This window comes from Rhinopithecus bieti, unplaced genomic scaffold (genome assembly GCF_001698545.2).
Source record: "Rhinopithecus bieti isolate Rb0 unplaced genomic scaffold, ASM169854v2 scaffold_2524, whole genome shotgun sequence".
NCBI classification, from domain to species: Eukaryota; Metazoa; Chordata; class Mammalia; order Primates; family Cercopithecidae; genus Rhinopithecus; species Rhinopithecus bieti.
Window position 1 is genome coordinate 41,478 of NW_016803991.1, and position 15,375 is coordinate 56,852.

A 15,375-nucleotide genomic window follows, 5' to 3' on the forward strand; every position below is an offset into this window, starting at 1 on the left:
GGCCTATGGGGGCACAGGGCCTGGGTCCTCGAGGCCTGGGACAGTGTCACTCTTCCCTTCCTTGGCTCGTTCTATGACCGGCAGAGCCTCTGCCAGGCCCTGGGCTCCTGCTGAGCTCCTGCTGAGAACAAGGCAGCCTGGTTTTTCTTTGACCTCCTGCCCCCAAGATTGATGAGGGGATGGAGAGTCTGGAGCAATGGCCCAGACAGGGTGGAAGTTCCCTGGGGAAGAAGAGGGTGCCTGGAGTGGGTAGGTGGTCAGGGACATTTCCAGAGGAAGGGGGGTGCTGGGCCAGGGGAAGGCAGGGCCCATTCTTAGGAGAAGCCTGAGGGTGGAATAAGAACAGATAAATTCTCGGGGGGAATGGGGTCCCTTGCCATGGAGGGTCCTGGAACAACCCATGGAGGCCTGTTCCTCTCCCTACTCCCACCCCAGTTCCGTGCTTCTCCAGGGGGCCAGGTTGGCCATGCTGTCACTAACCCACTCCAGGGACCACATGAGTATAATGTGGATGTTGGAGAGAGCCAGGGCTTGGAAGTCCATGATCTGGCCGTGTGGCCATGGGATCCGGACAGCTTCGCTGGACACTGTGAGGTGGGGCAAGGGCCGGGTGCAGGGAGGATGCTGTGGGTCCCCCAGGTGCTGTGCAGGACAGTAGCCAGGTGCTCCCAGGGGCCAATGTCACACCCAGTGTGGGGAGCCCTGAGGGCAAAGGGTCCAGTGGAGGACACCAGAGGGCCCTCCCTGTTGGAGGTTGGACTGGCTCTTCTTCCCCACAACTGGCTTTTAGGTTGGGGCAGGAGGGAGGGACTTAGGAATGAACACAATCAGAGTAGCCTCTGCTCCTGCTTCCCTTGGGCCCCCACCAGCTCGGTGACTTGCTGGGGGCACACGAGGAAGATGGGGCATGTCTGAGGCTTGGGCGGTGGGGAAGAGCCGGATTGGGCCAGTGTCTCTCCGGGAGGGGAGGGACCACATTGAGGCCTCACAAGGAACTTGTGGTTGATGCTTTTCCAAAACAGGCCCTTGGCATTTGGGTGACAGCCAGGCAGAGCTAGCCCGGTGGGGGAAGCCACCGACAGCACCGGTTTCCTGACGAAAACTTCACGTTTGTGTTTGGAGAGGCTAGCTGGGGAGACTGGGAGCCGGGTCCTCTCCGAGTGCCAGGTCAGCCAATGGTGTATGACTCAGGTGTGGGGTGGGGTCCCCTGTCCAGGCGCCTGAGCTTCTCATGGCTCTGGGCCCTCCGTGCTCCAGCGTCCTCAGGTTCTCTTTTTTTGAGGGGGGGAAACTTGTGGGGACCACACTTCACGGCTGACTCCCCCGAGGGCGGGACCTGGCTGCTGCCTCCCCCTCCCCGGGAAGCGGCTGTCCAGTGCACCAGGGAACACAGGTCTCTTCCCTCTGTCTTCCTCCATCAGGCTCCGGAAAAGCTTTCCCCAGAGAAGACGCCGGACAGCGGGGGCTGCCTCCCGTGCCTTTTGTGACCCAGCCTGTTTCTCCATCCAAGCTGCATCCTCTGGATGGGGGTGTCTGCACCTGGGGTGTGTGTGAGAGAGAGTGAGTGAGGGGGTGTGCCTGTGCCTGTGTGCGTGCATCTGTGTTCCTGCGGGCTGTGCCTCTATGTGCACGTGTGTGCAGCCGTGCATGCGTGTTCACACGTGTGGAGTGTGTGCGTGTGTCCGTGCCTGGGTGTTGCAGGTGGTGAGGCTGGCAGAGCGTCCTGACCCCTCCGGCCCCAGGCCTTGTCCTTCTGCTCCGTGTCCCAATCTTCCTTCAACCACCCGCTGCGTCCCTGCCTTTGGTGGCTTGGAGTCCCCACTATCTCTGGGTACTAGGGCACCGGGCAGGGCGGGAACTAACGGGCAGAGTTTATTGGGTCAGGATGACTGAAAACAGGCCCTGTCTTCAGTTTAGGCTCAGGCGGAAACCCCCCGGGGGCCTTTGGGGGGTGCGGTCGGTGCCGGGGTCCCGGGCAGCTGCCTGAACACGCGCGGCCGCTCCTGCCCCGCAGCCTCCGCCCCGCAGCCTCCGCCCCGCAGCCTCCGCCCGCGCCCGCCGTCCTCCGGGCCGGGCAGGCGCCCCCTGGTGTCCCCTCCGGGTCTGTGGCAGGGCCGGCGGGCTGGCGCTGAGCAGCCTGCGACGGCCTCCATGGTGAACAGAGTGCAGACGGGCCCTGAACCAGGCCTTCTACAGACCCGATGGGCATCACAGCTGGACGCGTAGCAGGGCCAGCGCGGGTGGCTAAGAGAATTCAAGAAAAGGAACGACTGCAGGCCGAGGGGTCACCGGGAACTCAGGCCTGGAAGGGAGTGGAATGTGGGCGCTCAGGTACCAGCTCTATTCCAGGTGCCGCGGCCCTGGGCCATGAGCCATTGGACTTATCTGTTTCTTTAGCTGCAGGCCAGCGGGGTCCGCGGTGCTGAGCAGAAAGCCCTGTGCTGCGGTCGCTGTGCTCCGCTGGCAGGCTTGTGGGAGGCAACTCTGACGCTTTGGGGCCCCGGGGCACCTACTCCTGTTGGTTCCTGCTGTAGGCTGCCAAGGACTGGTGGCTGTGCTGCATAAAAGGCCATATGGAGGCAGGGCCTTCTGTGTCGCCCCTGAGTCAGGCACTGCACGCCTTTATGCTCCCCTCAGGGGCCACACCACCTGGGCAGTGGTCCCTGGAGAGCAAGGGAATGTTCCCCTGGGGCCAGATGGGGCAACTGGTGGGCGTCTCCCACTGACTGGTTGGCGGGCCTGGCTCTGCAGGAAATGGGGGACCAGGGGCCCTTTCCCCTCCAGGAGTGGTAATACAGATCACAAGAACATCTACCCCAAACAGACGCGGACTCAGCACACACGGTACCCAGGGGCTCCAAAGAGGCACCAGAGTGGGGAGTAGAGAGAGAAAGAGACTGACAGAGACAGACAGAGACAGACAGAAGGGAGAGATCAGAGCAAGGCAGGGCGGCGGGGAGCAGAAGGAGAGACGCCCAGCCGCTTTCTCCACGCTCCAGCAGACCGCTCTCCTGGCCAACTAGGGCCCCAACCCCCCCACCATCCACCCTCCCCAACGCCCCCCCCCCCCCAGGGCTGAGGCAGAGGACGCTCTGGGACATGGTCCCACACACTGAGGCTGTCCCAGAAGGCAGGACCCGTCCCTACCCCAGCTTCCGGCTGGCAGGTCTGTGTCAATGACTTCCTGGTCAAGCAACCCCAGGAAATGGCATTCTGTGGAGTCAGGTGGTTCCTCAGGGCCTTTTCCCGACTTTTCAGGTACAGTCATGCAGGTGGCATCAGGCAGTGTCCCACATCCTCCCTACAAGCTCAGGGGGAGGCCGCCTTTACTCACAGGGCCAAAATGTGGGTACAGGCTCCCCTCTGGACTGGAAGTGCTGAGGGCACACCCAGGCCCTGGCCCTCTCAGCCACATCAGAGCAGCACACAAGGTCGGGTGAGGGTGGCCACCCCTCCGCCACACCAGGCATGGCTCGGAGCCAGGCCGGAGGGAGGGCGTCAGCTCTGCAATGCATCGAGTAGTTTCCACCCTTGGCTGTGAAGAGTGGCGTTTCCTGACAGAAGTTTCTAGCACGTGTGTGCTGGCGAGGATGCGGTCGCCTACTTGCTGGGCACACACTGTGCCAGGCCCCCAAAGATGTACAGCCCCTCAAACCTGTGAGTGCCGCCTTAGATGGCAACATGATGACAGGTCTGGAGCGGGGGGAGTCTCCCGGGACACCCACCGGCACCCTGTGCTGGGCCAGGTAGTGCCCCCACCCACCCCAGATTCACATCCCTCCCCACACCTCAGAATGAGACCCTATCTGGAAATAGACATTGCAGAAGTGATTCATTAAGACGTGGTCATCCTGGAATAGTGTGGCCCTGATATACTATAACCTGTGTCCTATGAGAAGAGGAGACACAGGGAGGAGGGTGCCATGAGGGGAGAGGCCCAGTGGGGCCAGGAGCCCACCGAGGGCCACCAGGGGCTGCCTGTCACACCAGATGCTGGAGGGCAGCCGGCCCGACTCTCAGCCTCCAGGAGGCACCAACCCTGTTCACGGCGACGGATTCCAGACCTTGGCCTCCAGAACTGTGAGACAACAAGAAGGCGGCCAGTAACAGAGGATGGAAGTGGAGAGAAACTGGAAGACGCTGTGCGGTGATTCTGCAGGTGGAATCAGCTGCTTCTGTGGAAACTCCTTTGAAGAAGGCTTTTCGGAACCACCTCTCTTTAGGGACACACCGTGGTGTGACTAATTTCCTGTACAGCAGCTAAGGTGACCCTCAATCCTTCACATTCCCACTGGATGTCTGGGTTTACAGATCCGTCAGCTCTGGCCCGGCCTGTAGGTGTGGGCACTCCGGCCCTGCCCGATGCCTGCAGCTCCTCCATCGCCTCTGGTCCACCCTGGGGCTGCCCCCGTCCTTCCTAAACATGCAGCCCCTCCTGTGCCATGGCCCAGAACCAAAGCCGCTTGCCCAGGAGGCACTGTGGGCAGAAGGTGGGGGCCCACGGTACTCTTAGGGGCCTCCCAAAGTGCATCCATTTCTTTTAAAATAAGAAAAATACAAACTTTTAGGTCAAAACAATGTTTTACTCTAAAATAACATTTCATCTTTATACTATGGGCGTCACTGCGCACCGCGCTCCCTGTCTGTGGTGTTGGGAGAACCGTAAGTCGCGGCGTGGCCCTGCCCAGAATGTGCCTTCCACCTGTGGTCCCCGCCTCACTGTCCTGTCCTGGCGAGGGCTTCTCAACTCCCAAACCTCAGCTGAGTCTCTCTGCAGTGCCTTGTGGCTGCCATAACAACTAGGATTAATTCTCTCCCAACTCTGAAGGCCAGACATCCAAAACGAGGATGCCACGGGGTGGTTCCTTCTGGACACACTTCTGTGCGGACTCAATGTCATCCTCAGATTTGCAGGTTGAAGCCTCCAGCCCCCCAAGTGATGGTCTTAGGAGGCAGGGCCTATGGGGAGTCACGAGGGTGGAGTCCCCAAGATGGTATTTGTGTCCTTATAAGAGGAGGTCGACACCAGGGCTCTCCCTCTTTCTCTCCCCCAACCCCTCTGTCTCTGGCTCTCCTTCTCTGTCTCTGGCTCTCTCTGCCATGCGAGGACAGAGTGGGAAGGTGCCTACCCCAAGTCAGGAAGAAGGCCCTCACCAGGAACTGAGTGGGCTGGGATCTTAATCTTGGAGCATGCAGGCCTCTGGGCTGTGAGAAGCCAGCCTCTGTTGTCTGAGCCTCGGGTGCATGTCTGTTGATGGCTGGAGCTGATGGAGACGCCTGCGTGCCTCTCCTAGCCTCTGGGTGCCAGCGGTTCGTGGCGCTCCATGGCCGTGGCTGTGACTCTGCCTCCGCCTTCTTGGCCCCCTTCTCCACGCATCTCTTCACGTTGTCTTCACTCTGTCTCTGTTTGCCCCTCTGGTGAGGACACAGCTGTGTCTGGGTCCCAGGGCTGATCGGGGGGCCCACGTAACAGATGGTATTCTCTCGCCGTCATGCTGAGGTCACGGTGTGGGCAGGACCATGACCCTCCACAAGCTCCAGGGAGTCCCTTCCCTGCCTCTCCCAGGCCCTGGCGCTGCCAGCTGTCCTTGGCGGGTGAACACCTGCCTCAGGTTGGGCCCTGGATCAGTTGCTGTTTGGAAAAATAAGTGAAGCTGGAATCTCACCTCCTGAGCAAACCTTGTCCAGCCCCCGGCGTGGGGCACATGTGCTAAGTCCCCTTAAAACCTCATATTTCTTATTTTATTTTCATTTTATTTTACTATTTTTTTTTTTTTTTGAGACGGAGACTCACTGTCTTGCCCAGACTGGAGTGCAGTGGCATAATCTCAGCTCATTGCAACCTCCACTTCCTGGGTTCAAGCAATTCTCCTGTCTCAGCCTCCCAAGTAGCTGGGACTACAGGTGCCCGCCACCACACCCGGCTAATATTTGTATTTTTAGTAGAGACAGGGTTTCACCATATTGGTCAGGCTGGTCATGAACTCCTGACCAGGGTGATCCACCAACCTTGGCCTCCCAAAGTGCTGGGATTACAGTTGTGAGCCACCGCGCCTGGCCAAAACCTCATATTTCTAATTCCCCTGACTTGGGGTGTGAGTTCACCCCTCCCAGGTGACAGCGTACCTGCTCCACTTTGCAAAGTATCAGGATTGAAATGTGTCCTTTCTGCTTCGTAATCACCCATGGACTCTGTTGTCTCACACCATGTTTGCGCAGTGAACACGCCTGTTAATGTCCGTGTACTTCTGTTCATGCACAAAGGCTTAAATGGTTAAACATCTAAAACAAATCTGCTCAGCGAATGGAAATCAAACCTATTTCCTTTTAATTTCAGAGTTGTCCAGGGAAAGCTGACTTGAAAGACGTTGAAATTGGATAGGTGATTAATTCACGTGCACCTACACGAGAAAGCAAAGAATGCGCAAATTATTTGTAACATTTTGTAAGCACTGAAATTAATGTAGTGTGAATTTGTCATTTCTACCAAAAGTTACAGATTTTCTATATTATAATTTAATCTTTTTAATGTAAAAAGAATAGAAATTTTGCCCTTTCTGGCCTCTCGGGAAGCAGGAACTAGTGTATCTAATTATCTGAACACATAAGAACATAAAGGAATAGCAAGTAGTGGAATTATAAATCGGCTGGAACAACTCCATGTTTTCTGATTAAACTCTCTTTCTGGGGCCCTTAGCAATCATGTTGCCCCTATGTTCATAGTAATTGCATGTGTCAAAGCTGAGGCTTTGTGTAAATGGGACCGAACGAGTTACAGTTTTAATTTAGAAGGAGATAACTGTGTCCCCGGCTAGCAGGCCAGTCGGCAGGTTGGGAGTCTGGTGGAGTGTGAGGGCAGAGGCCCCAGGGCGCCAGGTTGATGGCTGCAGAGATCTAATCAGGCCACATCACAACAGTGGAATTGTTAAAAAAGAGAAATGCAATTTACCAACACAAAACCAGCCACCTGCTCTCTTGCCTGCGTTATCCATGTAAAGGAGGGCGTCTAATTTTTTTCATAGCTCAAGGGCAATGAATTTTAACAATGGATACTGCCTTGATCATCAAAACAGTAACAGGCTTAAAACCAGATCTTTCGGATAGCCTGGAATCTTAGAAACAAAGCAAAATTCCGTTTTAACTTTTCAAATGCTCACAAAATGCAGGGGAGTTGCCGCTCCTTTACAATTTTTTTGAGGAATCTCAGGTCCATGGATGTTTGTCTCTGAGGCTGCTTTTAAGGAAGGGCATGCTCGATGCTCCCAAGCAGGGTGCGCTGGGAGTCATTCAAAGGAAAAATCCAACAGGCCGGAGCACCTCTGCTTCTGAACCCAGCAGGGTTCTCTCTCTAAGGCTGGAAGGATTCATAGCAAAGTCTCTATGCAGAAGCACCGGCTTAGTCACAGGTGGACCCAGTGATGCTGAGGCTGAGCCTCCACCCGCTCCTGCACCCTGTGGCCCAGGGCTCACCGCCACACGTGTCCTTCCCGTGGGCTCTGAGCACAGCCCTCTCCCGGGGCAGAGAGGGTGGCCGCGAGCCCATGGGTGCGCTGGTGCCAGCTGCTCTATTCCGAGCTCCACTCCCGTCTCTTCCAGCTCAGCTTTCCTGCTGGCCTCTCATTTTTGGCACATTAAAAGCCAGCGTTAAAGAAACACTCCTACTTAGACAAGGGAGGCTGAGCTGGGGGCAGGATTTGCAGGACTTTAGACTTCATAGCTGTCTTGATCTGCTCAACCTTCCCTAATAGGATGCCACAGGCTGGGGCACCAAGAACAGATGTGGGTTTCTCATAGGAGGCTGCGGGTCTGAGGTCAGGGTGCCGGCAGGGTTGGGGTCTGAGGAGGGCCCCTTCTGGTTCACAAATAGCCCGGCAGGCAGAGAGGAGGTCCCGGTGTCTCTTCTCATACGAGCCCTAATCCCATCACAAGAGCTGCACCTTCATGGCCTCATCTAACCCTCATTATCTCCCAAATACCACCGAGGCCATCCTGCTGGGGCGAGGGCTTCAGCATGTGAATTCTGGGGTGGGGGCACATCAGTCCCCAGCAGCCGCGTGACATGCTTGAGGGAAAGCAGCAGGTCCCCCTTCCCCCAGCTGACCCCCAACCCCGCCTGGCCCAGCGCACTCCTCTGGCAGGGGCTGCCTGGCTGCCTTGTGCCTGTGACCCAAGACCCCAGAGTGAGTCTCTGTGGGTGCTACCCTGATTCCACTGGACATGCGCCATCATCCTTGCCTTAGGGACAAGGAGGCAGATGGGTGGCACTCACTCGAACTGCCCCACTGACCGGGAGCTGGGGCTGGCTGGAGGCTGTCTGCCCCCTGGGCTCCTGGCACTCTCCTAACCACCTCATGGGCCTGAGGGTGGCAGCTTCTACCCCCGCGAGGTCACCCACCAGATGGCGGGTTCCCTGCCGGTCTGCACGGGTGTCTGTGGGAAAAGGCCTCCAATCAGGAAGAATGATCGCACATTTATGAACAAAAATCTTCCAACTTTTGAGACATTCTGCCCTTCTGTGCAAACTCTCTGTGCCTGTGGCTTATTTGTGGCAGGAGCAGGGATGGGCTTGTGGCTCCCTCCTGCACAGCAGGACGTGGCGGAAGGACAGGCAAGAACACCTCCTCATTGAGGGACGGAGGCCAAAGAGGCCTACTGAGGGTCCCGATGTCAGGAGCAGGTTCCCCTCCCCGGTCACAACCCCAAGTCTCAGCTCCCACTCTTCCCGCTCAGCTCCCACTCTTCCCGAGGGCCTCCGGTGGTGCCTCAGGTGAGGCTGGGCTGACTCTGTGTTGTGAGTGTGGGTGTGTATGTGTGTCTGTTATCACTGGTATCAAGGAATCCGGTGGGAAAGGTTATTATCAACAAAAGTTGAAACAACATGGCAAATAACAGACTCAAATGGTAGACAGGTTTTGTTTTCTCGGCTGGGGTTATTACATTTAACTTTTAAGCTGTGAGGCACACAGCAAGATGAAGAAGGATGTGCTGGCCAGAAGCGCAGGTGACTCCAAGCTAGAGATTCCCTGTCCCCTGGCACCAGCCTTCTGTCACTACCAAAATACTCCTGGCCACCCCCATCCTTTTGCCATGAGCCACGTAGTCCTTACACACCTGTTTCGCCCCTGAAAGTGAGACAGAGACCAAAACGATTAGATTCTAAAATGACCAAGACCCACATAGCCTAGAGGACACTAGGCTGCTGGACTGAAACACAATTCTTCAGGGGTGCCGAGGTGGAGCGGCTGTCCCCACCCACTCAGCACAGCGACAGCCGTGACCTTGAGAGGGGCTCCGGGCGTCTCCTTTTGGCTGCTGTGCCGCTGGGGAGGGACCCCAGGGATGCCGGCCTTGTGGTGCGGCAGGTGTGGGCCTTGGCACGAAGGTCCCCTGGAAGCTCAGCTGCTCCTGGCGGCCCCGACCTCAGGCCTCCACGGGGCTCTGTCTGCGTTTCTCAGTCTCTACACAAGGGCCTTCTCCACGGTAAACCTGCTTTGTTTGTGGCACTTTGTTTTCGGGGGACGGGGGTGAGGGGTGACTGTCAGAGCCTCAGCACTGCAACTTTCCTTTTCCGAAACATGTGTAACTGGAGGGCTCTTTCCTCACGGACATGCTGGCCCTCAGAGCCCGTTTCTCCCACCTACATCGTTTTACTTCCGGCCTCCGCTCTTGGCGTCCGTTGCAGGCTGAACAGTTTGCTTTGAGAAGCCCCTAAGGTGCTAACTTGCAGGGTCTGAGCCAGGAGGGACTGAGGAGCCTGTTTATCGCCTGCTGGGAGCTTTCTCCTGCAGCAGGCCCAAGAGTGGGTGCCAGGCACCCCGGGGGTGGGGGACGCCTTGGACCAGGCTGCTCCTGCACACCTTCCCACGGTCCCCCGGGTCTGGGTCCATGAGCTACGGCCACAGCCTCCTGTGGTCCCTGCTGTGATCCAGGCCACCCCAGCTCCTGGCAGAATAAAGGGCAGTGGCAACGCGTGTCCAGTAAGGCTTGTCACAAGCTGACTTCTCTATAAACTCAGGTGACCTTCTCATGCCCACAGGGACCTCCTGGCCCTGGAAATGACAAACTTTCACACCACCGTCCCTGCCCCAGACAGCCTGCCACCACCCGCTTCTGACCCTTCCAAAGGCGTCCCTCCCTGGCAGGGTTAGGACGCCCTCTTGGGTCGTGTCAATGAAGTTCATGTCGGCCTAAAACATGTGGCCTTCCCATGGTGCTGCTCATCCTGCTGCTGGACCGGACATTTTTTTTTTTTTTTTTTTTTTTTTTGAGACAGAGTCTGGCTCTGCTGCCCAGGCTGGAGTGCAGAGGCAGGATCTCAGCTCACTGCAAGCTCCGCCTCCCGGGTTTACGCCATTCTCCTGCCTCAGCCTCCCAAGTAGCTGGGACTACAGGCGCCCGCCACCTCACCTGGCTAGTTTTTTGTATTTTTTAGTAGAGACGGGGTTTCACCATGTTGGCCAGGATGGTCTCGATCTCCTGACCTCGTGATCCGCCCGTCTCGGCCTCCCAAAGTGCTGGGATTACAGGCTTGAGCCACCGCGCCCGGCTGGACCGGACATCTTTGAGGAGGGAGAATCAGAAACCGACCTCTGCCTGCCCAGCCGCTCCTCCGCACCGGGCACCACTCGGCACATGGGTGGGAGTGGACGCCGCTCCATCTTTCCTTAGGACACTTTCACTTTCTGGACCTAGTCCTGCCTGTTGGGATGCAAAACAGTAGACCCAGTCCTTTTCCACGAGACAGCGTTCCAGATACCGGGAAGCAGACACTCCGTCCCAGTGCTAGTCAGCCACGTGACAGTGCACGGGTGTGGCCGAGAACACAGCAATGTGTCCCACACTCCCGCAGGCTGGGGACACACAGACGAAGCGTGTCCCTGTGTCTGTGTCTGCGTGTCTGTGTGCGTCCCTATGTCTGTGTGCGTCCCTGTGTCTGCGTGTGTCTTTGTGTCTGCGTGTTTGTGTGCATCCCTGTGTCTGTGTGCATTCCTGTGTCTGCGTGTTTGTGTGCTTCCGCATGTCTGTGTGTGTTCCTGTGTCTGCGCGTGTCTCTGTATCTGCGTGTGTCTGCGTGTTTGTGTGTGCCAGCGGGTCTGTGTGTGTCCCTGTGTCTGTGTGTGTCTCTGTGTCTCTGTTTGTCCGTGTTTCTGTGTGTCTGCATGTGTCCCTGTGTCCGTGTGTGTCCCTGTGTCCGTGTGTGTCCCTGTGTCTGTGTGTTTGCATGTCTGTGTGTGTCCGAGTCTGTGTGTGTCCGAGTCTGTGTGTGTCTGCGTGTCCGTGTGTGTCCCTGTGTCTGTGTGTCTGCATGTCTGTGTGTGTCCGAGTCTGTGTGTGTCTGCGTGTCTGTGTGTGTCCCTGTGTCCGTGTGTGTCCCTGTGTCCGTGTGTGTCCCTGTGTCTGTGTGTCTGCATGTCTGTGTGTGTCCGAGTCTGTGTGTGTCCGAGTCTGTGTGTGTCTGCGTGTCCGTGTGTGTCCCTGTGTCTGTGTGTCTGCATGTCTGTGTGTGTCCGAGTCTGTGTGTGTCTGCGTGTCTGTGTGTGTCCCTGTGTCCGTGTGTGTCCCTGTGTCCGTGTGTGTCCCTGTGTCTGTGTGTCTGCATGTCTGTGTGTGTCCGAGTCTGTGTGTGTCCGAGTCTGTGTGTGTCTGCGTGTCCGTGTGTGTCCCTGTGTCTGTGTGTCTGCATGTCTGTGTGTGTCCGAGTCTGTGTGTGTCTGCGTGTCTGTGTGTGTCCCTGTGTCTGTGTGTGTCCCTGTGTCCGTGTGTGTCCCTGTGTCTGTGTGTCTGCATGTCTGTGTGTGTCCGAGTCTGTGTGTGTCCGAGTCTGTGTGTGTCTGCGTGTCCGTGTGTGTCCCTGTGTCTGTGTGTCTGCATGTCTGTGTGCGTCTGAGTCTGTGTGTGTCTGCGTGTCTGTGTGTGTCCCTGTGTCTGTGTTTGTCCACGCGTGTGTCCCCGTGTCTGTGCGTCCCTGTGTCTGTGTGTTTCCCTCTGTCTGTGGGTCCATGTATCTGTGTGCCCTTGTATATGTGTGCATGTCCATGTTTCTATGTGTGTCTGCATGTTGTGTGTGTGTGTGTGTCCCTGTGTCTGCGTGTGTCTCTGTGTCTGTGTTTGTCTTTCTATGTGTGTCTGCATGTCTGTGTGTCTGGTCCCTTCCTGCACCAGAGCCCAGGTGTGTCAGGTCAACCCCAGCCCGATTCTGAGCTATTCTGACAAAAGGTCATTGTGAGTGTGGTCCCGACCTTCCCTGGAGGCCGTGTGCTGTGATGTGGCCCAGTTGACCTGGGCGGGGCTGAGACCTGGAGGGACCACATTGAGCCAGAGCCCCCTCCGGGCTGCTCCCCACACAGTGTGTGAGGGTGGCACGTGTCTCTCCGTCCTTACAGGCCATGTACCCCCACGGCAAGTGTCTCCTTGCAGTTGAGAACTGGTGCTGAGATTGAGCTTTCAGGGTTGGTGGGGACAAACCTGTATCCCCAGGTGTGAGAGGCAGGAGCTGGGAGGTCAGGGGGTGGCTGGCTCCACCTCCAAAGTCCCTCCCAGACGGTGAGTGGACGGAGGGGTCCTCCTGGCGAGAGGCAGGATGCACTTGCCCCTAAAGTGGACACCAAAGGCGACTCCCGCCCATTCTGACCCTGGAGGAGAAGGTTCTGGAACGACCAGCTCCCTACTGTGCTTCTTTCCTCCTGGGACGCCACAGAGAACCAGCCCTCAGCCCACTTGGGGGCTGCACAGGGTCTGGGGAGGGAGGGAGGGGACCCGGAAAACCTTTGAGTAATGAAGGAGGAGAGGAAATTGTCTTCAGGAAATCTACCTGGCGTCTAGTTGCCTTTATATCTGGTTTTGCTTTTTGAGATTGCTGTACAGGTAGCTCTGTGGCCCCCTTCCCCAGAGAACTCAGGGGTTGCCAGGACTCCAGGAATGGGTGGGGCCTTTGTAGCCTGAGGTCCCCGAAGCTGGTGGGGTCTCCGAGGGGTGCTGGCCTGGCTGCATGGGGGCCTCAGGGATGCAGCCTGCAGAGAAGTGGGGAAGAGCCGGGGGGCCGTTATTGGCTTCTGAGGGTCTGGAAGACACAGACAAGAGGCAGTGCAGGACAGCCACAGCCAGACAGGGCTCACTGCAGAGAAATTCCGCTTTCGCTGACGGGGAGCCCAGGGACAGCCTTCCCTGCACCCCTCCTGGGCTGGCCGAGGGCTGGGCCGCTCCGGCTGTTCTGTATCTGTGGTCTCCGATATGGTTCCTGCAGAGAAGATGGGGCGAGGGGTCTTTTCCAGGACCCCATTGCATTCCCGCACACGCGGTTCCTCTGGGCCCCTCCCTGAGGCTGCCCCTGAGGCTGAGGGTCAGGGCAGGGCCCGCCTGTGAGCAAGACGTGTGCGAAGCACGTCACTGTCCGGCCCTGTTCCCAAAGTCGCCTCTCGTCTGGCTCGGTGGGGCTCAGTCCTGCTGGAACTCACATGAGGTGAAGTCCTCCGCGTGTCAAGCGACCCCTGTGCTGTGGCCCTGTGGACGGAGGCTCCTCCTCCACAGACTGCTGGCTCGGGAGGTTGAACCCCTGCATCATCACAGTGCAGGCCGGCCCTGGCACGCAGCAGCGGTGGCTCGCCTGCCCCCAGGGCCCCCGGAATGCAAAGTCCCCGAGGTTACTGGCAGCAAGAGACTGTGACCTCCTCAGTCCTGGCTTGACTGTGGACGAAGAACCCGAGAAAACCAGGTGTCGCACCTGTCTCCCTCCCCTTATCCCACAGTTCTATGGTCATAGGTTTGACATTTCTCAAAGGAGAATATTTAAAACATTGTTTTAAAATCAAGAAAATAGTGCATGTAGTTTGAAAAAGGAATCAATAGAGAAGTATATAGGGTAAGTAAAGTGACCCATGGCCCCAGCCCCCACCCAACTCCCCGCTTTCGGGCTAACCTTGGTGAAAGGTGCACCTGTCCCTCCACACTTCCTGCCCTGATCATGGATGGCCACAGCTGCAGGATCAACGGGAGAAGCAGGGCGGTGACCCAGTGCTGCAGAGCAGACACAGATCCAGGAGAAGCAACGAGAGGATCGGAGCAGGCAGAAGGCTGTCATCTGCACAAAACTGTTCCACATTCTTATTCATCGATTCAGTTTCTTTAACAATTGACAGTGAGCAGTGCCATCCATGTTTGGCTTTCACAACTGGAAACACCAGCAATGACCCCCTGTGTGCCAGGGCCAGCCTGTGCTGTGACAGTGCAGGGCTCAACCTCCTGAGCCAGCAGTCGGTGGAGGAGGAGCCTCTGCCCTCGAGGCCACAGCACAGGTGTCACTGGACACCAGGGGGCTTCACCTCACCTGAGTTCCAGCAGTGAGTTCTAGCAAGGACCACAGGTGTGCACAGAGTGGTCTGAGTCCCTTCCACAGTTGTGGTCCTCTGACCACAGGTGTGCATGGAGTGGTGTGGGCCCCTTCGCGCCTGGAAGCCTGTGACCGCAGGTGTGCGTGGAGTAGGCCGTTCCACAGCTGCGACCCTGTGACCACTCGTGTGCACAGAGTGGTTGAGCCCGTCTCCACCTGGGGTCCTGTGACCACAGATGTGCATGGAGTGGTGTGGGCCCCTCTGCTCCTCATGGAAGGGTCCTGTCCACTTGGGACTCCTGTGGATTTCTCAGGGCTTTTGTTCTTCTTCTGCCTCAGGGCTCCTGTTTCTCTGTAATTTGTTCAGTTTTGGGAATAGGCAGGCCTGGTGGGTCTGGCCCATGGAACTCCAGCAGAGACCTGGAAGAAAGTCTTTTCCTGGGGTCTTCCTGACACGTGTGGACACAGCAGCTTCAGTCTCAGGCATGGGCCACATGTGGCAGGTCCCCCAAATCAATTCCTCCCTACTTCGAGTCCCCGGGCCCCTGGGGGTACCCACCCAGCACCCTGCCAGGCGCCCAACTGCTGTGGTCTCTCTCCTTCCTTCCACCTCATTCTCTGGCCCTCAGCTGCGCAGTTCCAGGTCCTTCGCTGGGTTATGAGGTCTGCTTTGCTTCCTCAAGGCCTCGTGCTCAAACCTTTCACAGTGTTGGGCTGAGTGTGAGGGCCAGGAAATGAACAGAGGGCTCTCTCTGCAAGGCCGATGACTCCACACACCACCCTCCTCTCGTGAACAGACCTCTGAAGGAGATGGGTGACGGCTTCTCCCTCTCACTGACAAGGGAGCAACCATTTGGACGGGTCCTGTGACTTACACAGAGCACCCAGGAGGGCCCGAGCTGCAGGACTCCCAGTCAGAGGCACCTGTGTCCCTGCAGATGGGGACCGAAGCTTTCCCAAGGCCCTCACCTGTTCCTGGCTCAGGATCTGGAGTTGGTTCTGCACCCCTAGTCTGCCCTGGGTTCCCAAGGAGCCTGCCTGTCCCCATC